We start from the raw sequence: 23,132 nt of genomic DNA, 5'->3' as shown, positions 1-23,132 counted from the left end.
GAAGTTTTTAGCGGTACCATTTTTGTTCTGATCAGACTTTTTGATCACTTTTTATTCACTTTTTTGTGGTATAAAAAGTGATCAAAAATGCGCTATTTTGGACTTTGGAATTTTTTTGCGCGTACGCCATTGAACGAGCGGTTTAAAAAGCGGTATATTTTTATAAATCGGACATTTCCGCACGCGACGATACCACATATGTTTATTTTTATTATTATTTACATAATGTTTTTTTTATTTTTGGAAATGCCGGGTGATTTAAACTTTTATTAGGGGAAGGGATAATTGAAAGGGTTAATGATTTTTTTACACTTTTCTTATGCAACATTATAGCTCCCATAAGGGGCTATAACATTGCATTTACTGATCTTTTACACTGATTGATCCATCTCCATAGGAATGGATCAATCAGTGTTTTAGGCGATTGAATGCTCAAGCCTGGATCTCAGGCTTGAAGCATTCATTCGGCGATCGGACAGCACAGGAGAAGGTAAGAAGACCTCCTCCTGTGCTACAGCTGTTCGGGATGCCGCGATTATACCGCGGCGATCCCGAACAGCTCCCTGAGCTAGCCGGGCACTTTTACTTTCGTTTTTAGCCGCGCGGCTCAGCTTTGAGCGCGCGGCTAAAGGGTTAATAGCGCGCGGCACAGCGATCAGTGCCGCGCGCTATTAGAGGCGGGTCCCGGCTTCACTATGACGCCGGGCCCGCCGCGATATGATGCGGGGTCACCGTGTGACCCCGCGTTATATCGCAGGACCGGGACCCATGACGTATGCATACGTCATGGGTCCTTAAGAGGTTAAAACTGTATTTGGCTACAAAAGCAGGTGTGTAGTTTTGGCTGGCCTTTCAGAGGCCTTTAACTCGGCCCTTATGACTTTAACCCCTTAGGGACTTAGCCCATTTTCACCTTAAGGACTCAGCCCTTTTTTGCAATTCTGACCACTGTCACTTTATGCATAAATAACTCTGAGATGCATTTACCTTTTATTCTGATTTCAAGATTGTTTTTTTTATGTCTTATTCTGCTTTAACATAATAGTAAATTTTTGTCGTTACTTGCATCCTTTCTTAGAGAAAAATCCCCAAATTTCATGAACATTTTGTAAAGTTCTCTGCGGGCGCACTGCAATGCCCAGTATAGAAGTAGCGCCATTGGGCTTTTGCAGTGAAAAGTTTGTTGGAATTGAAGTCGGGTATCATGTGCGTTTACAAAGCCCCCATTGTGTAAGAACAGCAGTAATCCCACACGTGACACCATTTCAGACTACACCCCTCAAGGAACATAACAAGGGTTATAGTGAATACTTACACCTCACATGTTTTTTGAACAGGGGGTCTTAAAAGTTTAAGAATTGATTTTTAACACTGAATTGCTGGTATTAACCAACATTTTTTTAGTTTCACAAGGAGCAAGAGAAAAAAATTGTAGCCCAATTTCTCCAGAATAAGGAAATACCCCATATAAGGCAGAAAAGCACTTTACGGGTGCAAAACAGGGCTTAGGCGCGAGACAGCACCGATGAGATTTGAGGCCTAAAGTGGTGCTTTACACTGCAATGGTTGAGGTTCTGACATAAAATCTAAAAAAAAAAAATCCCTAGCAAGTGACCACAATTCTGAAACTACACCCCTCAAGGAAGGTAACAAGGATTACAGTGAGTACTTACACCTCACAGGTTTTTTGAACAGTGGGCCGTAAATTGAAAATTTAGATTTTCTTTACACCAAAATGCTGGGGTTACCCAATTTTTTACATTTTCACAAGGAGTAATGGGAGAAATTGGGCAACAAATTTTGGAGGGCTTTTTCTTCTGAGTATGGAAATACATCCACATATGGGGTAACGTGCTGGGCGGGCACACAACAAGGCTCCGAAGTCCTAGAGGTCTGTTTGCATTTGAGGCCTATGGCATCTCAGTAGTTGACAGTTACATACATTCAGAGGAAAATACAAAAATAAAACACCCACATGTGACACCATTACAGAAAGTACTCCCCTGAGGAATGGGTATAGGGTTAAAAAGGACATTTGTTTCCTAAATTTATTTTCCAAGAATAGATAAAGGGTAGCTTTTGAAAATTGCAATTTTCAACCTATGCTCTGCTTCATCTTTCTGGGAACAACTAACATGTGATTCCGCGTTGTCACCTGAAAATACAACAGAGCTCATGAGCGAGAACTCTTCGCATTTGAGGCTGATGTTTCTTACGGATCTAACTTGACAGTTACATACATTCAGAGGAAAATACAAGAAAGGAACACCCACATGTGAGCCTATTACAAATCATACACCCCTTAGGGAAGATTTATAGGGGTGAAGTGGTGATTTGGACGGGTGTTCCCTAAAATTATTTTCCAGGAATGGATGAAGTGTAGTTTGGAGAAAATGAAAATTGCAATTTTAGTACTGATATGCCAATTATATTCCCAGAATGATGACCCAGAGTATAGCCGAAAGTAAAAATGATGCCCACCCACAAACCCTATGCTCTGATTCTTCATTCTGGGAATGTGATGTGTTTGGTCATCCCTATTCTGTTACCTGAAATGCGCACCCCGCTCAGGTGGGGAGAGAGCGCTGCACATTTGAGGCAACTGCAAACCCCCAATGCTGTTCACTCTGTGTCCCATGACCCAATTTGGCAATTGGGAATTGGGAAACATTATTATTTTTTTTAATTTTTTTTTGGGGGGGGGGGGTGTTTGGTTTTAAAATTTGGAAGATGTACTATGGACTGGTACATTGGAGTCGAATTATGGGGAAATAAAATCAGGGAAAAGGATTAAAATGTAGTGCTCCAAGAAGTGTGATACTACCTGAATCAATCCTTAATGCAGACACCCAGATGATCGGGACACACTCTGCATTTTTTGGGGGATTGGCCCTTCTTTCCAGTGTGGGGGACCTCACCTGGAAAGTGTTGGCCAGGGAACTAAAGTTCCAGAGGTGCTCTGACCTGCTCTTCGGCAGTCACCAAAGATGAGGGCCTTTAGAACTTCCTCTTGGAACTCCAGAAATGTCTCTGTGTTGCCAGCATGCTGGGACAGTACAAAAGAGTTATACATGGCAACCTGTACTATGTAGACCGCAACTTTTTTGTATCATGCCTGTGTTTTGCGCATGGCATTATATGGCTTGAGGACTTGATCAGAAAGATCAACTCCCCCCATATACCAATTGTAGTCCAGAATACAATTGGGCTTTAGGATCGGTCCCACGGTACCTCGCACAGAGACAGGGGTGCTGCCGTTCCCATGAATTGTGGACAGCATAAGGACATCCCTCTTGTTCTTAAACCGGACCAGCAACAGGTTTTCATTGGTAAGGGCACGGGACTCACCCTGGGGCATAGGAGTCTGCAAGGGATAAGATTGAAGGCCTCTTTGATTCTTCCGGGTTTTCCCACAAGCGACCGTGGATCTGGTGGCGAGGGATGTGAAGAGAGGGATACTAATGTAAAAGTTATCCATGTAAAGGTGGTAACCTTTATCTAGCAATGGGTTCAAAAAGGCCCAAACAATTTTCCCGCTAACACCCAGAGTGGGGGGAAATTCTGGAAGTTCAAAATGGGAATCTCGTCCCTCATACACTATAAACGCAAATGTACCCTGAGGTATTCTTGCAAAGTTTATACATCGTCACGCCGGAAGCTGAGTCTACCCTTAAAGCTGATGACTTATCAATAGTGACCTCCCTTCTAGGGACTTAGGCCTCCCAAAATGTTGCCCCGAAGTGATTGATGACCGGCCAGATTGTATAGAGGCAGTCATACATAGGATTAGTTTGGGGGGGACATGCCGCATTATCAGCATAATGCAAACATTTCCGAATGGCCTCGAACCGGGGACGGGTCATGGCCATACTGTAGAGCAGGGTCTGGTAGAGGAAGTCCCCACTCCAGTACTGCCTGACCTTTGGCTTTTTAACTAGGCCCATATGCAGCACGAGGCCCCAAAAGGTCCTCATTTCAGTTGCATTGACATGGAACCAGCCACTGGGCCTAGCTAAAAAGGAGCCCGGGTTTGCAGTGATGAACTGTTGGGCGTAGAGGTTCATCTGGTCAACAATCGGATTGACAAAGTCGTCACTGAAAAAAAACTAAAATAGTCCATTTCAACGAACCCGACGATGTCAATCTTGATTTCTGAGTCGCCAACAAACTCAGGAATCACAGGCTCGTGGTCCGCTGACTCAGTCCAGACAAGTTCAAAGGAACCAGGCACCAGTAAACTGGGGGGCTTGACTAGTATGAGCACGAGGGGGACTCATATTAGCATGGGGCACAGGGTCAGGAGCAGAGGAGGTTTGTGGCCTTGCATGGCGGTGTCTCCACCGCCTTTGGGGCTCATCATCAGAAGATGATGAGGACACGGAAAAAATAAGGAAGGTGGGGTCTTTCTTGTCCTCTGTGGCGCTTTCAGTGTCGGAGGCAAGTATGGCATATGCCTCCTCCGCTGAAAACGCCCTGAGGGCTATTCCTCTACTCTAATGGGGGATGAAGTGTATGTGTGGGGGAAAAACTTTATTGGTGTGTGTCCTGCGTGTGGTGAGATACTGCCTCCCTAACCTGCCCTAACAGGAAAAAAAGGGGAAAAAAGCCCTGCGCAAAAAAACAAAAAGCATTTGCCTAATCAGTGGTGTGCACACTGATTAGTGCTTGGTGGCAGCAGGGAGTGCAGAAGTCAGGGGGGGGGGGGTCCTGCCACTCAGCCCAGAACAGTGGCTGGTGGAACGTACAGACCCCCACACAAAATACCCGAAAAATTAAATAAAAAAACGCTTAACCCCGAAAAAATGCACCCACCTGAACCAAAAAAAATGCTGATAAGTGATAAGTCACTGACAGCGATGGGGCAGGCCGCTCACAGAGCCTATAGGTGCAAAATAAATAAATGAGCCGCTATAACCCGAAAAAGCGCCTGCAAAAAAAAAATGCTGATCAGTACTACGGGACTGATCAGCGGCGGGCGGGCTTTACCTAGCGGTGGCGGACTGCTCTTTCATAACTAAGAGGGTCCAGCCACACGTTTAGCAAAAAAAAAAAAAAAGGTCTGCGCCCCCTTAAAAACCACCCCACCCCAGCGACCCTGTAGGGCTGGGGTCATGCAGCTAAAGGTGCCAAGGGGCACTTTTATCACTGTGAGGGGGGAAGATCAGCACGGGTCTCCGCTCTGATCAGCACCAGATGTAAAATGGTGCTGATGAGAGTGAAGCAACATGCACCTGCCCTCCTCCCTCTTCCTCATACACTGTGATTTGTGGACCGCCCAATCACATCTGTACTGGGGGGGGGGTGGCATGACCCAGACGACACGTAATCGCAGCCGATCGCCGGTTTGTATTTACCGGCGAACTCTGGCGATCGCTGATATGCGCTTATAGCCTGCTGAATGATGAGCGGCGGGGACCGGAAATGCTCAGGGCATACAGGTACGCCCTGAGTCCTTAAGGATAGGGGAGGCAGGGCGTATGCATACGTCCTGTGCTTCCAAGAGGCTAACAGGAACAAAATAGTACACCACGTAGGTGTACGTACAGTATACACTTATGAGAGGAGGACAAAACGCTCCACTACCCTTAAGACTGTATTGGACTACAGAAACAAGTGTGTATCTTTGGACAGACTTTAAAGGACACCACATAGGTGTATGTACAGTTTACGCTTATTAGGGGAGGACTATACGCTCCACTACAAACTGTATAAGGCTACAGAAACAAGTGTGTAGCTTTGACTGGCCTTTCACAGTAACTAGGCCCAAATTCGTTTGACAGGAAAAAAAACGTACACCATCTATGTACGCACAGGTTACACTCATGAGAGGACAACACGCTCCGCTACGCAACCTGTATTAGGCACTGAAATCAGGTGACTATGGCTTTTCGGGCTCACCCTAACTGGCCCGTTAGCTTTAGAGTTGTAGTACACACTAGTGCTGCAGTACAGAGTCGCTGTGTATTACAGACCAGTACAGTATTATTATGCACTAATAGCAGGTGACAATGGCTTTTAGATCTCAGCCTAACTGGTCCCTATAAGCTTTACAACAAACATACTGCTTTATCTCTGTCTGTAATAAACCATTATTCTTATGCGCATGCGCTGGTTAGTCCGGTCACGTGACTAATACATCATCATGACGCCTCTACATCCTATTGGTCCGTGAGCATTTCCGGCTCCAGCATCACACACCGACACACGTGGGGCCTCTGCCTCACTTACTGTATCAAGCTGTTTATTCCTCTGTGATTGGTGAGTTTACCTTGCCCCACCCCGCTCTTGGAAGGATCCAACCCACTTAATCATGTACACATGATTGCACTTAACGAACTTTTATATTTTATATGTATTTTTATTGCACCTTGATGTCAGCTATACCTATTATGTTCTTAGGTACACTGCATTGACTTTCCCTCTGAACTTTATTATCATGTACTGTATTCACTTATTGCTTTTTATGCAATTTGGTTGTAATTATATCTTAACTGGTCACTCTATTTATACCTGGCACTATAACACATTTGTATGCTTGAAAATGGCCGCAACTGGCTACCGAAATGTTGCATTTGTCTGATGGAATAAATTACTTATATACCACGGAGTGCCAAAAGATCAGTTAGTGCAGTGTTATAGCCCTCTAGATCATTTAACCCCTTCCCTAATAAAAGTTTGAACCCCCCCCCCCCTTTTTCCATTAAAAAAAAACTGTGTAAATAAAATTAAACGTATGTGATATTGCCACGTGTGGAAATGTCCAAATTATAAAAATATATTGTTAATTAACACGTTCAATGCGTACAAGCAAAAAAATTCCAAAGTCCAAACTAGCATATTTTTGGGCACTTTTTATATAATGAAAAAAATAATAAAGAGAGATCAAAAAGTCTGATCAATGCAAAAATGGTACCGCTAAAAACTTCAGATCACGACGCAAATAATGAGCCCTCATACTGCCCCGTATGTGGAAAAATAAAAAAGTTAAAAGGGATCAGAAGATGACAATTTTAAACATATAAATTTTCCTGCATGTAGTTATGATTTTTTCCAGAAGTACGACGAAATCAAACCTATATAAGTAAACATATGGTGTAATGTTTACCGAAAAATGTACTGTGTAGAAACAGAAGCTCCCAAAAGTTACAAAATTGTGTTTTCTCTTCAATTTTGTCGCACAATGATTTTTTTCTGTTTGGTCGTAGATTTTTGAGTAAAATGACTGATGTCATTACAAAGTAGAATTGGTGGCGCAAAAAATAAGCCATCATATGGATTTTTAGGTGCAAAATTTAAAGAGTTATGATTTTTTAAGGGTTAGGAGGAAAAAATGAAAGTAAAAAAATGGAAAAAAAAAACCTGGTTCTTAAAGGGTTAATAATAAATAAAAAAATTGTGACATATCCCTAAAATGATGCCTGAAAAAAGAGTAAGAAAAAAAAAAGAGAAAAGCTGAAATGAAGAGGCAAAAATGTGAACAAAAATGTATATTTCTTTTCCCCAAAATCAAAACTACCTGGTTGCTAAGAAGTTAATTTGAATAAATAAGCCACGTCCAATATCTGAAGTATAAAAGAAAATTGTATATGTTAAATGTGTTTATCTATTGTTATACGTTCAGGAGAATTTCTATATGAATTAATCAGTCAAGCTCATTCTTAAGGAGCATTTCTGCTTAAAGGATAGACTAGGTGAAACCAGTGAATCAGATTTGGAACAGTCAATGCCAGCCTCCTAAAATTGATGGAACCGAAAGCAAAAATGCTGCATTTGTAAGTTTTCTCCCCCCATTTCTGCTGAATGCAGCTGCACAGATCTCCCGAAGCAGAAAGATCCGATATGGTCTCAGTGTTCAGCCCGAGAGAGAAGCTGAGGAGGTAGAGCTTGAAACCCAATGTGTAATTCCGCTTAAAGACTCCCGGTGGGCATCATTTGGGGAATGCTCACATTTATTTTTTCTTTTACATTTTTTTTCTCTCCTATTTCTCCCAAGCATTGTGCAGGTTATAAAGACCCCACAAATGCTGTAGATGCAGATTTCGCTTCTGGCAGTCAGTACATACCAATGATATGAGGACCCACATAAGAGTCCTTTCAAATCTCTGGAGCAGCTAAAAACATTTGTATAAATACAGAGGAATATGTCATCAAAGCATAGCATGTCAACATAGGTAGATTCAATGTCAGATTATAAGACTAGGTTCTATGACCACCATTCAATAATGCAAATAGAAAAATGAGGCGGCACTCACCAGTTCAGTTGCAGAGCGTTTTAATATCTTCAGTGCAGTGTCACATAAAAACAGGGGAACTACACGGCTGGGAGTGCCAGCGTTGTCATTCCCCTGTTTTTATGTGACACTGCACTGAAGATAATAAAATGCTCTGCAACAGAACTGGTGAGTGCCGCCTCATTTTCTATTTGCATTATTAGACTGTGTAAGAAAGTATATAGAAATACCTTTTTTTTCCCCTGCTGTGCCGAACGTTGTCTCTCTGTGCTGAACTATGACCCCCTTTGGTCACATGATGGGTAAACTGCATGTTAACATGACCTTTGCACCACCTCAATGTTTTGCTATCACAGGGTAGATATGAACCGATCAGAAGAGGTCTCATAGTAGCAAAATTAGCAGAAGCTGTGTACAGCTTGAGGAAGTGCGTCAGCCTGTTCTGTGAAATGTCCCTGCATCCAAGTTTCTACTGCCCGCCATCTGGTTGCATGCATGTTCATGAATAAAGAAACTTTCCGTCCTTCTACCTGCTTTCCGTTTATGAGTCCATGCCTACTGATGGACGTTGCACCTCGGCGTGCGGTGATGTATGCAAAGTCCTGGTTATATACATTACACCAACTTACCTGTACAGGACGACTCTTGTGTCAGGCGAGTGCCCGGCTGGTCTTGAATGTGGCTCATATTAGCAGAAAGTAGCAACTTGCCCACAACATAGCCCATTGGTCACTGAACATGCAATTTTTATCCCCGACACTGGGCAACTAAAAGTATCAGTTCTCCTCACTGTATGATGCAAATTTGGTTTCTTGGAGTGAATAATACATTTATATTGAAAATTGCCTCTTCATACCATGGTTTCCTGCTTTGCTTGCAGTGGGATTGTGCTTGCATACAGCAGCTAATCTGAACAGGCAGAGCTGCAAAAGAGAGGAACAAAAATGGTAGCCTGAGTCAATGATAAGGGCAGGTGGTGGTTTTCAGGCTACCTGAGACTTTCATGGGTTCATGTAGCTAAACTGGGGTCATTGATTATAGATTATACTAATGAAAAGGGGGTAAAATTAATGGATTTGTCCTTACTGGAACCTATCCTTACTACACCCATCATGCTGATGTCACTTACAGTATATGTCTTTATGTCAATGCTTTTGTGCTTCCTTTAGCTGCATGACCATTCGTTTAGCCCTAGTTATACAGGAGAAGAAAAAGGTGCATATACAAAGGTGGTATTTTTTGCAAATGAGAAGCAGTCAGGAGAGTGCAGCAGTGCATGAACAGAACAAAGCAGAGTATTTTTCCAAGCAAACCTATACACCAGATGTTAAAGAGACAATTGACAGTGATGGGTAGGAAGCTATTTAAAAAATGACAAACATTTTTACATATTGACTCTGCTGTGGCCTAGGGAGTGGCAGACCTTTTAGCAATAAGTTACAAATTTGTCTTGCATTTAGAAGGCTAAGTAGCAAATTTACATAGACTTTCTTCTAATGGAGACATTTAGAACACACTCAAACATTTAGTATTGTGAGGTCACATGGTCACACTGACCATCCTTTCAACAAACTTTTTTCATAAATCTGAATTTATAGTTACACAATTATAAATGTGTCCTCTTTAGTCTGATAATAAATGCAGTTTTGCAGTCCTTTATTATTCTTATGCAGTATTTTTCCTGTATGCCACTTTATTATATATACAGTACCCTATGTAGACATTAGACATAAATTTTCGTATTTTTCGCCGTATAAGACGCACTTTTTCTTCCCCAAAACTGGGGGGGAAAAGTTAGTGCGTCTTATACGGCGAATATACACCTATCGGGTCGGTCCCGGCGGCCATCAACGGCCGGGACCTGCGGCTAATACATGACATCACCGATCGTGGTGATGCCCTGTATTAACCCTTCAGACGCGGCGATCAAAGCTGACCACCGCATCTGAAGCGAAAGTGACAGTAACCTGGCTGCTCGGGCTGTTCGGGACCGCCACTGTGAAATTGCGGCGTCCCGAACAGCTTACAGGACACCGGGAGGGACCATACCTGCCTCCTCGGTGTCTGCTCCGTGCTGGGATCCCCTGCATGGTCGGTGCTGTCCTTCGACGTCATCACGTCGTCGCACACGCCGTCCCGTCATCCAATAGGAGCGGCGTGCGTAACGACGTGATGACGGCGATGTGATGACGGCGACGGAGAGCGTAGATCCCAGGGAAAAAAACGACCAGAGCGTCGGGGACACCACGGGGACGCGACGACAGCGATGGAGCGACATCCAGGGCAGCGGTGACGGGTCCGGAGCGGCAGGGACATGTAAGTATTACCTCCTATCCAGTGGTCTTCAACCTGCGGACCTCCAGACAATGCAAAACTACAACTCCCAGCATGCTCAGACAGCCAACGGCTGTCCGGGCATGCTGGGAGTTGTAGTTTTGCAACATCTGGAGGTTCGCAGGTTGAAGATCACTGCTGGGTGCAGAATCTTTTTTTTCTAGATTTTGCACCTTTAAAATTGGGTGCGTCTTATATGCCGGTGCGTCCTATAGGGCGAAAAATATGGTAATGTGTAGTGTCCTGCAGGAGTGGGGGGTCCAAAAAAAGGTGGCTACAGCTTAGGTAGTGTTCACTTGGCCATAGTACTCCCGCAGTTATTTATTTATTTATTTTTTTGTGCTAACAAACTCTGAATGAGGAGTCCTTCGGGTGTCCTATTTTTTCCCACTTGACTCCTGTAAAATTTCAGACATGCATTAATTTTTTCTCCGTTCAAACCCGACCTTTCGACAGACTGGCTGACGGAGCTCCCTTTACAGGAGCACAGCGGTCATGTGAAGAAGCTTATATACATTCACTGTATTTGTTTTCAAGTCAACAAGATTCTACAAAATATATTATTATCTGTTTGCATTCTATTCTATAAAGTTAGACTGGCAGAGCAATGTCAATCATGATACCCAACCAAAGTAGCAAACAAGTTTGGACCCAATCCTTTGGATGATTTTCTTCTTCTACGGTCCAAAAGCTGACTGAGCTCCACCTTTGCTACACAACTTTAACAATCTTTTAGTTATTTCAGCCCATGTGCTTCCTTTACAGTATAACTGAAAGTGGTATTCCGGTGAAAAACAAATTTCTTCATATCAGCCGGCTCCAGATTATTTCTATTAACCTGTTAAGGACCAAGGGCATACTGTTCTATAACGGGGGGCCACGGCGTGGCTCGGGATCGGCCTCTAACAACGGCCGGGACTGGTCACGGTGCCGCGAGCTATTAACCCTTTAGATGTTGAACGCCACGTCTAAAGTGAAAGTAAATCATTGCCGGTTAGCTCAGGGGGCTGTTTGGGATGTCCGTGGCGAAATTGCGGTATGCCGAACAGCTGTGACACAGCAGGAGGGTCCCTTACCTTGCTTCCTGGTGTCCAATCGCCAAATGACTGCTCAGTGCCCGAGATTCAGGCATGAGCAGTCAAGCGGCAAAATCATTGATCAATGGTTTCCTATGAGTGTGCAGTGTTATAGCCCCCTATGGGAGCTATAACATTGAAAAAAAAAAGTGAGAAAAAAAGGGAATAAAGATAATTTAACCCCTTCCCTAATAAAAGTTTGAATCACCCCCCTTTTCCCATTTAAAAAACTGTGTAAATAAAAATAAAAAATAAACATATGTGGCATCGCCACGTGTGGAAATGTCCAAATTATAAAAATATCATTAATTAAACCGCACGGTCAATGGTGTACACGCAAAAAAATTCCAAAGTCCAAAATAGCGTATTTTTGGTCACTTTTTATTTCATGTAGAAAATTAATAAAAAGCGGTCAAAAAGTCTGATCAATATAAAAATAGTACCTCTAAAAACTTCAGATCACGGCACAAAAAATGAGCCCTCATACCACCCCAGAAAAAAAAAAAGTTGTAGGGATCAGAAGATGACAATTTTAAACGTATACATTTTCCTGCATATAATTATGATTTTTTTTCAGAAGTACGACAAAATGGAACCTATAAAAGTAGGGTATCATTTTAATCGTATGGACCTACAGAATAAAGAGAAGGTGTCATTTTTACTGAAAAAATGTACTGCATAGAAACGGAATCCCCCAAAAGTTACAAAATGGCGTGTTTTTTTTTTTCAATTTTGGCTCACAATGATTTTTTCCGTTTCGCCGTAGACTTTTGGGTAAAATGACTGATGTCATTACAAAGTAGAATTGCCATAGCCATGCCATAGCCATCATATGGATTTTTATGTGCAACATTTAAAGAGTTATGATAGGTTAAGAGTAGGTAAGGAGGAAAAAATGAAAGTGCAAAAATGGAAAAAACCCTAGTCCTTAAGGGGTTAAAAAAAATCTTAATCCTACCAGTACTTATCAACTGCTGAAGTGGAGTTGTTATTTTCTCTCTGCAAACAGTGCTCTCTGCTGACACCTCTGTCTTTTTCAGGAACTGTCCAGAGTAGGAGCAAATCTCCATAGCAAACCTCTCCTATTCTGGACAGTTCCTGAGACAGACAGAGAGCACTGTTTTCAGACAGAAAAGAACAACTCAACTTCAGCAGCTGATAAGTACTGGTAGGATTAAGATTTTTTAATGGAAGTAATTTACAAATCTGTTTACCTTTCTAGAGCCAGTTGATATGAAAAAAAAATTTTTTCACTGGAATACCCCTTTAAGGCCTCAAAAACCTACAGTTTTATGTAAACCTCTCTAGAAGCAATATAATGTCTTTCCCATAAAGGAGAAAGGGCCCAGTATACTGTTCATACTGAAGATTTGGAGGCCCTTAAAGGTCAAGGGTTAGCAAATGTCTGATTTCGTCCCAAAACATCACCACACCAGTGAACAAACATGATGTATGCTAAAACATCTCCACCACATCTGCATAAAGGCAGCTGAGCTGTAATTCCAGGAATATGCCATGGACGAGTGTGTGCCGTATATAAATGAAAGCAGCCATGTTTTTCTACTATTTGACTCTACCGTTTAAAGTACCCTTTAATACTGAGCCTTATGACAGAGTCTAAGATGCTATTTAGGTATAAATACTTCATGTGAATCAATACATCCATTTGTTGCTGTAGATGTATGTTTTTCTTTTACATGGCTACAAACCTGTGTGTATTTTTACATTTACCGTACACAGTGGGATATGGCGTCACTTGATAAATAAGTCATAAGGATGATAATTATTTCCCTGCGCAGACCAGACGCTTCACTTTTTTAATTGTTAATTGGAGATATTATTATTTTAGTGTTAATTAGAGGCATGTAACATTGCGTTTAGCACTAGTATACACCAACCTTACTTTTTAATGGGATTTAAAGCTTCACATTCCACCAGAGACCAAGACAATTTTCAAACAGCATGTACACACATCTTCAACAAAATGCAATACTGCTGTACCCACTGGGGATCCTAATAGGAACCATTTTCCTGTCTTATATTAGCATTATGTTCCATTAAGTTTATACAGAATGTAATATGGTTAATATATCTGTGCATTAAAGTGCTTGCCCTCGTTTAACCGTTAAATAACTGATAGTTTATGGAATCATTTTAAAGTTATGCAAAGTTTTGCATATTAAAGCAAATTTGCTACTGGGACAGGCTGCTATAAATTGAAGTGTTCACACTGTGATCGCCCTAGTTCAGGAACGAAGGGGCAAAGCATGACACAGGAATTCAAATACACCAAAGAAACCAAAGAAAAAAATCCCTGCATCATACATCTTTCCCTCATGCTATGCTAAGAATAAAATAGTATATCAGTCTTACCTAGACTATTCCATTAACGTGTCTATAGAATAAGGAATAGTGATGAGTGAGATTCCCAAGATTCTTTATAGGAGGTTTCACACAGATCTGCTGTTAAATCAGTTTTGAGGTTTGATTTGGATTTGGTCCTATAGTGCAGAGACCTCAGCAAATGGAGTGCAAGGAGCTAAGTGGTGATGCATAGCATTGACACTTACCTCTATGAGCCAACTGTAGACAGCAATGGACAGCACATCACGTTTTACTGTATAGTAACCAGGACTCCCTTCGAAATAACAGGTGACTCTGCACTTATGTATATTGCATGACACCCTATGCTAGAGCACCATAAAAAATCATTAAATGAGCAGGGAAGTATATGCTGCATGTCTCTCTCCCATCTAGGTGCTCTCTGTTTTGGCTGCTAGCCATAGTGACAGCTCCATTCAGCTTCTGTCACATATGGCTATGTAACTAGAAATCTCAGAAGCTGAATGAAGCTGCAGCAGCTAGAGCAGCACACAGCCGAGTCCACTCCATACCCTGCGGCTGCCGGTTGCTAATAGCAGGCAGGGACTAGTGCCAGCTGTTTTAACATTTAAATGCTGTGGTCAATACTACCACGGCATATAAGCAGTATTGGCACTTGTCGTTGATGGCACAGTGGTTGGATCAATTCTCCATCATACAATTGCAGGGGTCCATTGTCAAGGTAGACCAATGACTTTACTAGGCCTCCATGTCTACCCTCAGTGATCCAAAGCCTGAATGGATCAATGCAATAGCATTGCATTGATCGATCTGTATGAGCAATAAAATATTTTATTTAGAATTTACAGTATATTTTATGGAAAGATGAAGGGTGTCACAATCCAATGGGTTGGGGCAATTACTTTGGGATCAAATGTGTATATGTTTTCTTAATTTTTTAATAATTTTTCACAATGGCACACTTAAATTGAAAAATAAAAAGTTATAGTTCTTGGAATGCAGAAACAAAGCTATTTTTTCTGTTAGGTCACCGGCTGCTGTGGCATCAGATGCCTCTCCCTCTGCCCAAGTCAATATTACTTGGAATGGATCCTATCTGTTGTGGCATAGCTGAAGCTTGAGGTACCCTCTATTGGGTGTACATGCTACTGCGCTTTAAAAAATGTAAAACATGAGGTGTTCCTGCACTCGCCGCAATCCACTGCTCACTCTTGAGGAAGCCGTCATGGAGATCTGGGATTTGCACGGGGGCTCAGAGGCTACAACCAACGTTGTAGCCTCTGAGCCCCCATGGAAATCCCAGACCTCCATGACAGCTTCCTCAAGAGTGAGCAGAGGATTGCGGTGAGTGCAGGAGCACCTCATGTTTTACATTTTTTAATCAGTGTTCTATGCGCTTTCTGTTTCTAGCACCACCTTGCCACTTCAGATTATATAATATGGCAATGTGATCTCTATAGGACTGATATCCTGCATGGTAGTAATCATTATTAGGCATGTACTCCTGAATTATGCCTCCAGTCACATTTTTGTTTACTCTTTATTTACTGCTGCTACCCTTTACTCTGTGGTCTATAATAAGCTTACTGGGTTTATCTTTTATTTTTGTGAAAATATCTATAACTTTGCGGTCATTGTCTCAAAACACAGATTCCTAGACATTTATATTCACTTAATTTTATGGGTAACATAGTGTATGGTAAAGACATGGCTAAACAATCTTTGGGAGGGAGTTGAGTCAAGTAAAGGCTGCAGATTCAGCTCCTACCACCCCCGGATAAAAAAAAAAGGCTTAAAGGGGTACTCGACCCCTGAACATCTTATCCTTTATCCAAAGGATGTCTGATCGCGAGGGGTCTGGACTCTGGGACAACCCATGTTCTCTTGACGGCACCCTAACGTTCTGAACATTTTTGTTCAGAACATCGTGTTTGAGTGGCTGTGGTCGGGATGTCACACCACGCCCCCTCCATTCATGTCTATGGGAGGGGGCGTGATGGTCGTCATAATCACAGCCACCCTAACCCTGTGTTCTGAACAAAAATTTCTCAGATGCTGCCCCCCCACACAAACACACAATCGGTCTTCTTATCCCCTATCTTTTGGATAGGAGATAAGATGTCCAGGGGTGGAGTACCCCGCTAAACATTTTTCTGAAATAATGGCATAATCATAAATACAAAGTGTATAGATAGAGATAAGAATTCTAGACTGCTAAATAGGCTAAATGGGGCCTAAACCAGGGCTAACACTACATACAGAATGGTGTTGCGGGATAAGGAAGAGGTGGGAAAACTGAGGATGAGAGAGAAAAAATTGGCTCAATAGAAAGATGAGGGGGGAGGTGGGTCTTCTAGTGGGTCAATATACACTCATCTGCATTGAGACAACATAAAGAAAAACCATCTGTAAGGTTGTGCAAATTGAGGAAGTTGCGGGTGTCGTTAAGATCTGCAAATGATAAACATTTCAAATGTCTAGCTCCAATATGTGACATATAGAAGGGGCTTCAATGGCATAAAAGCTCAAAAGCACATTTTCTCAGCCACATGAAACCTCAGATATCAGATCCAGTCAGTACAGTATGGTTGTGCCATGCCTTCTGGTCATCAATGTACCAATGTTATCACCATTTTTCGAAAAATGAGAGCAACCTAATCCTCTAACTCAGTGGTGTCAAACTTTGTCCCTCCAGATGGAAGGTCACAGTTTGAGACCACTGTAAAAATGACGCATCAGCACTGTCCATTGCATGTCCCAGGGATTGGAGACCAACAATGAACTGGAATAAGAGCAAGAGGTGCACAGAGGGGATATCTGCATGGACGGATCATCAGAATAGAATAATTGCACTTAATGATTAATTCTGTATGGCAAGTAAAATGCCACATACCAAGCCTAGGGCATTGAACAGTGTCTACATAAACCATCAGAGGGCGCTTACACGACATTGGGCTACAAGACACGTCCAGCTTTAGGTGTCCCATTGACCCTTGGAAATAGTTCTGGAAATCATGTGGGTAATGCCCACAAAAGTCAGACTGGTCTTACTCTTGAAATTATGGTAGCATGACCCTTTGAGTCTGGATTCCAGATACACTAACAGCTCATTTGTATAGATGGAGATGAAAATATGTGATGTCCCAGCACCAAAAGCTGTCCTGTAGGCTGCGGATCTCCTTGGGCAGACCTGCGGCGCATGTGTTGGGCCCACTAAGTGACTGTCTGCTGTGTTTCAATTGTTCAAGCACTTTATCATAGGTTTATTATGATTTTCATGTGCACTGTAAAATATGTTATTTATGTGTGTTGTACGTTTTAAGAAAAGAGGAGCAGTGTAAGCCATGTGACTCTGCCTGCCCAATGGGAACCCATAAATTGTGAGGTATATAATGTAATGGGGGAGAAGTTACCCCAGTTTCTGCTGAGCTCCAGTGTGGTAAAGAAGTGAAGTGGTGTATGGAAAAGCTCTGAGGGAAGTCCAAGAACAAAGCTCTTCTCAATCCTATCCCCCCATTCTGGAAGTGATCCCCCATACAGTAGAAAGTCAAGCCCGGGCGGGGAAAGCAATTGAACCTTGTCAGAAAACTAGCAGGCCTGGAGAATCTTCAGTCTCATTTAAAGTCAGTATTAATCAAGTGGGTAAAAAGCACCATAAGTCCCAGCAAGGCAACAGGGCTCCCAAAGGGTTACACTGCATCCACTCCACTCTGCACCACACTGTCGGCGTGTAATAACATCTGCACCCTACTCGGTAAAAGACAGTTATCGGTAACCCAACATCGGTGTGTTTCTTTTCCCCCTGTATCTGGCCCTGGAGAAGCTGTTTCTACCTTGGACCATGTACAGGTTAACGGTGCCCTGGTGTCACAAAGTGATCAGGTATTCCTTGAACCCTTGTGTCACCACTATTACAAAGGGGAGGAGTCTGATGTTTTGGGATACATAGGAAATTGTGTCATAAAGTGTACAGCCACAAACTGCTACAATGTAGACACCATACTGTAATAACAATAAAGACATAACAAGGCATTTATAACATGCAGGTGAAAAACATGTACAAACACTATTTGACAGGTGATTTTTCATTATTGCTTGGCTTTTTCCTTTAAGACCAACAGGAGATGTCATCCAGGGATGCGCGAGTGATGTCACAGGTGGCTGAACAATGGGAAGCAGTGTAATTTTCCTAGGGGAGCTGTCATGGAGCTAATTCATTGTGGAAAGCAAGTAGGATACAATCCACTTCCTCCAGGGTGACTCGTCCTCTCCGCTCTGATGCTAGCAGGGATGTGATCCTTGTCTGTTGTCATGACCTTGTTTTATTGGATGTTCTAATAGAAGCTGAAATGGATATTGCCTATAATTATTCATTGCACAGGATCCTGTAGGTCACTCTTTGTAGCAGGATAGAGAACCTTCATTGTCTACTTTGCTTAAATTACTGAACATTTTGCCAATGAGCCCTGTATTAGTGCTCAATAATGATCTTGTGGTTCCAAAAACTTCCCTTTTATCATTCATAGGCTGAGTGTAATTTAGTCAAATACAATCGAACGGTGATTATGGCTTTAACCTTTTCTGTGCCAGGTCAGCATGTGCCAGTGCTCGCTGCTTATTAACCTTTTCACTTCTTTGTTAATACTAGAAAGTGCTGAGTTGTATTGCTTTATCAGAATGGGTAATTATCATTTAGTTCAAGGCTTGTTTTGCTTTCATGTTTTCTATCTTTTTATTGCAATGAATCTCTCATCAATACTTATGATGTCTAATGTTTTAACAACATAAATGATAGGAATGGAAACATCAACATGTAAATTATTGTCTTTTCCTCCCACAAACAGTCTCCCATTTCAACAGGAGACAGCTTGACATTTCAATGATTTTACCACACAAAATTTAGTGTGTGACATATGTCTTTTCCCATTGAAATTAAAAGCTTAAAGCTTTTTTTACCACACAAAAATCAGCCTTGAGATCAGGCCCTTTGGGCCAATTCCCACAGCAGAATTTCCGAGTGAAGTTCAGTGTAAATATTCCGCTCGTAAATTCCAGTGCAGCAGCGTCTTATTTCGTGCAGAAAGAAGGATGTCCTCATAGTGTGGACTGGAGACAACCTTTTTGGGAGAATTCTTCAAACTCTGTACAGTGCTCAGTGGCGTTGCTAGGGTTGGTGTCACCCGGTGCGGTAGAAAATGGTGTCACCCCCATACCTACCCCCCCCCCTTCAGTAAGTTTTTAGCCTGTTGTGACAGACACCACTGTTGTAGCGCATTATGAGAAATTCCAGTATAATAATCAGATATACCAGTTGCCACAGAATGGGAAAGTGTTAAAGAAGTTTTCACCATTGAAATATACAGCTCCCAGAATTACTTAAAGGGGTACTCCACTGGAAAACATTTACTTTTATATCAACTGGTGCCAGAAAGTTAAACTGATTTTTAAATTACTTCTATTTAAAATCTTAATACTTACAGTACTTATAAGCTGGTGTATGCTCCACAGGAAGTTGTGTAGTTCTTTCCAGTCTGACCACAGTGCTATTTGCTGACACCTCTGTCCATGTCAGGAACTGTCCAGAGCAGGATAGGTTTGCTATGGGGATTTGCTCCTACTATGGACAGTTCTTGACATGGACAGAGGTGTCAGCATAGAGCACTGTGGTCAGACAGAAAATAAATTAAAAAGGAAAATAACTTACTGTGAATCGCTTATACAGCAGCTAATAAGTACTGGAAGGATTAAGATTTTTAAATAGAAGTAATTTACAAATCTGTTTAACTTTGTAGCACCAGCTGATTAAAAAAAATGTTTTCCAGTAGAGTACCCCTTTGAGCAGTGGTGAGGTTATGCTGGGAGTTGTAGTTTCACTGACCTAACTGTAGAACTGACAAGTGACTACAGCTCTGATGTAGAGAGGAGAATGTACAATGGTATCAGTGACTACAGGTGACATCTTCTCTATAGTGAGGAGAATACACAATGATATCAGTCACTACAGGTGACGTCTTCTCTATAGTGAGGAGAATACACAATGATATCAGTGACTACAGGTGACATCTTCTCTATAGTGAGGAGAATACACAATGATATCAGTCACTACAGGTGACGTCTTCTCTATAGTGAGGAGAATACACAATTATATCAGTGACTACAGGTGACGTCTTCTCTATAATGAGGAGAATACACAATGATATCAGTGACTACAGGTGACGTCTTCTCTATAGTGAGGAGAATACACAATGATATCAGTGACTACAGGTGATGTCTTCTCTATAGTGAGGAGAATACACAATGATATCAGTGATTACAGGTGACGTCTTCTCTATAATGAGGAGAATACACAATGATATCAGTGACTACAGGTGACGTCTTCTCTATAGTGAGGAGAATGTACAATGATATCAGTGACTACAGGTGACGTCTTCTCTATAGTCTTCCCTTATCTAATTCAGATGGTACATACCGCCAGGACTTGTTCCAGCTAAAACTTCTGTCTGTAGAATGTGACGCCCAGACGTCTCCTCACTATGTCAGCGCATTCTCATCCTCTATATGAAAACAATTATTATTATAAACCTGAGATACACTGTATCTTCTAAATATAATACTACTATACACTATACTCTTTGATTATAAACCTTCCATACACTGTACCCTCTGAATATAATACTACCACACACTGTACATTCTGAATATAATACCAACACATACTGTACCCTCTGAATATAAATCTGCCACATACTGTGCCCCTGAATATAATACCGCCACACACTGTACCCACTGAATATAATACTACCACATACTGCGCCCTCTGAATATAAATCTGCCACATACTGTACCCTCTGAATATAAATCTGCCACATACTGTACCCTCTGAATATAAATCTGCCACATACTGTACCCCTGAATATAAATCTGCCACATACTGTACCCCCTGAATATAAATCTGCCACATACTGTACCCCCGGAATATAAATCTGCCACATACTGTACCCTCTGAATATAAATCTGCCACATACTGTACCCTCTGAATATTAATCTGCCACATACTGTACCCTCTGAATATAAATCTGCCACATACTGTACCTCTGAATATAAATCTGTCACATACTGTACCCCTGAATATAAATTTGCCACATACTGTACCCCTGAATATAATACCGCCACATACTGTACCCTCTGAATATAATACTACCACCCACTGCGCCTTCTGAATATAATAATTAGAGATGAGCAAACTACAGTAAATTCAACTCGTCACAAACTTCTCTGCTCGGCAGTTGATAACTTTTCCTGCATAAATTAGTTCAGCTTTCAGGTGCTCCCGTGGGCTGGAAAAGATGGATACAGTCCTAGGACTGTATCCTACAGTCTTTCCCAGGACTGTATCCACCTTTTCCAGCCCACCGGAGCACCTGAAGGCTGAACTAATTTACGCAGGATAAGTCATCAACTGCCGAGCCGAGAAGTTTGTGACGAATCGAATTTACTGTAAGTTCACTCATCTCTAATAATACTACCACAAACTGCGCCCTCTGAATATAATACTACCACAAACTGCGCCCTCTGAATATAATACTACCACAAACTGCGTCCTCTGAATATAATACTACCACAAACTGCGCCCTCTGAATATAACGTTGCCATACAGTGCACCCTCTGAATATAATACCACAACCGCAGTAACACCCTTCAACATCCGTTAGCTGATGCTATTACGACGGGAGGGGGGTATTGGTGGTGTTGCTAGTGGATGATGGGGGTGCTACTACTCGGGGGGTGTTGCTGGAGGATGATGAGGGTGCTACTAGCCATCCCCCCTGGCAGTATCATCCATCGGCAGGATCATCCTCCTGGCAGGAGCACCGCCATCATCCACCATCAGGATCTGCTGATGGAGGTGCTGCTGGGGGGGGGGGGGGTGTTGCTAGTGGATGATGAGGGTGCTACTGCCAGGGGGGGAGCATTAGGTAGGCAGCAGTTCCCCCACATTAGGTAGGTCGCAGTTTCCCCACATTAGGTAGCATCTATTCCCCACATTAGGCAGCATAGATTCCCCACATTAGGTAGGTCGCAGTTTCCCCACATTAGGTAGCATCTACTCCCCACATTAGGTAGCATAGATTCCCCACATTTGGTACCAGTTCCCCCACATTAGGTAGGTACCAGTTACCCCACATTAGGTAGCAATTTCCCCACATTAGGTAGCACAGATTCCCCACATAAGGTAGCACAGACTCCCCACATAAGGTAGCATAGACTCCCCACACTTGGTAGTAGTTTCCCCACATTAGGCCGCAGGTTCCCCACAATGGGTCAAAGTCTCCCCACAATAGATCGCTGGTTATACCCCCCCCCCCCCCACACACACACACACACACACACACACACAACACAGAGAGAAACACACACACACACAGTCAGAGAGACACACACTCACAGACACACACAGTCACACACACATGCACACAGTCACACACACACAGAGTCTCACACACACAAACATAGATAGAGACAGACAGACACACTCACCCATCCAGCGCAGCGCTCCTTCTCACCGGGCGCCGTGCGAGTGACGTAACTGACGTCCTCCTGCGCGGCCATACGGTGTGACGTCAAGCCGGCGCAGACGTGGGAGCGGAGGCCGGGCACAATGCTGGAGAAGGTGAGGGGGGTGTGATGAGATGATGGACGGGCGCACAGTGCAGGAGAAAGAGGGGGGTTGCTGATGGACGGGCACACACAGCGCGGGGGGGGGGGGTTGTGCTGACGGAGGCCGGTCGGGCACAGATGGGGGAGGTGGTGTCTGTGTAGCGGGGGGGGGGAGGGGGGGTGCGGCTACGGAGCGTCTTGGTGTCACCCCATTAGGTTGGTGTCACCCGGTGCGGGCCGCACCCCCCGCACCCGGGTCGCAACGCCACTGACAGTGCTATCAACACTGCACACACAACCCAGGTCTGTATTAGATTAAAGGGTACTTGTAACTGCAATAGGATGTGTGACTTGCTTGTAGAGAATTTCACTTTAAGGCCTCAAAAAAGTCCAGACATTCTTTAGGCAGCAGAAGAAGCCAGTGCTTGGATAATTCTGGAATGCTCCATAGACGGAGTCCATAATAAGAGTTTCTACAGCAAATGTTTCC

This window comes from Hyla sarda, chromosome 6 (assembly GCF_029499605.1).
Source record: "Hyla sarda isolate aHylSar1 chromosome 6, aHylSar1.hap1, whole genome shotgun sequence".
Lineage (NCBI taxonomy): Eukaryota > Metazoa > Chordata > Amphibia > Anura > Hylidae > Hyla > Hyla sarda.
The sequence above is the reverse complement of the archived record's forward strand: the minus strand, read 5'-3'. Positions refer to the sequence as shown.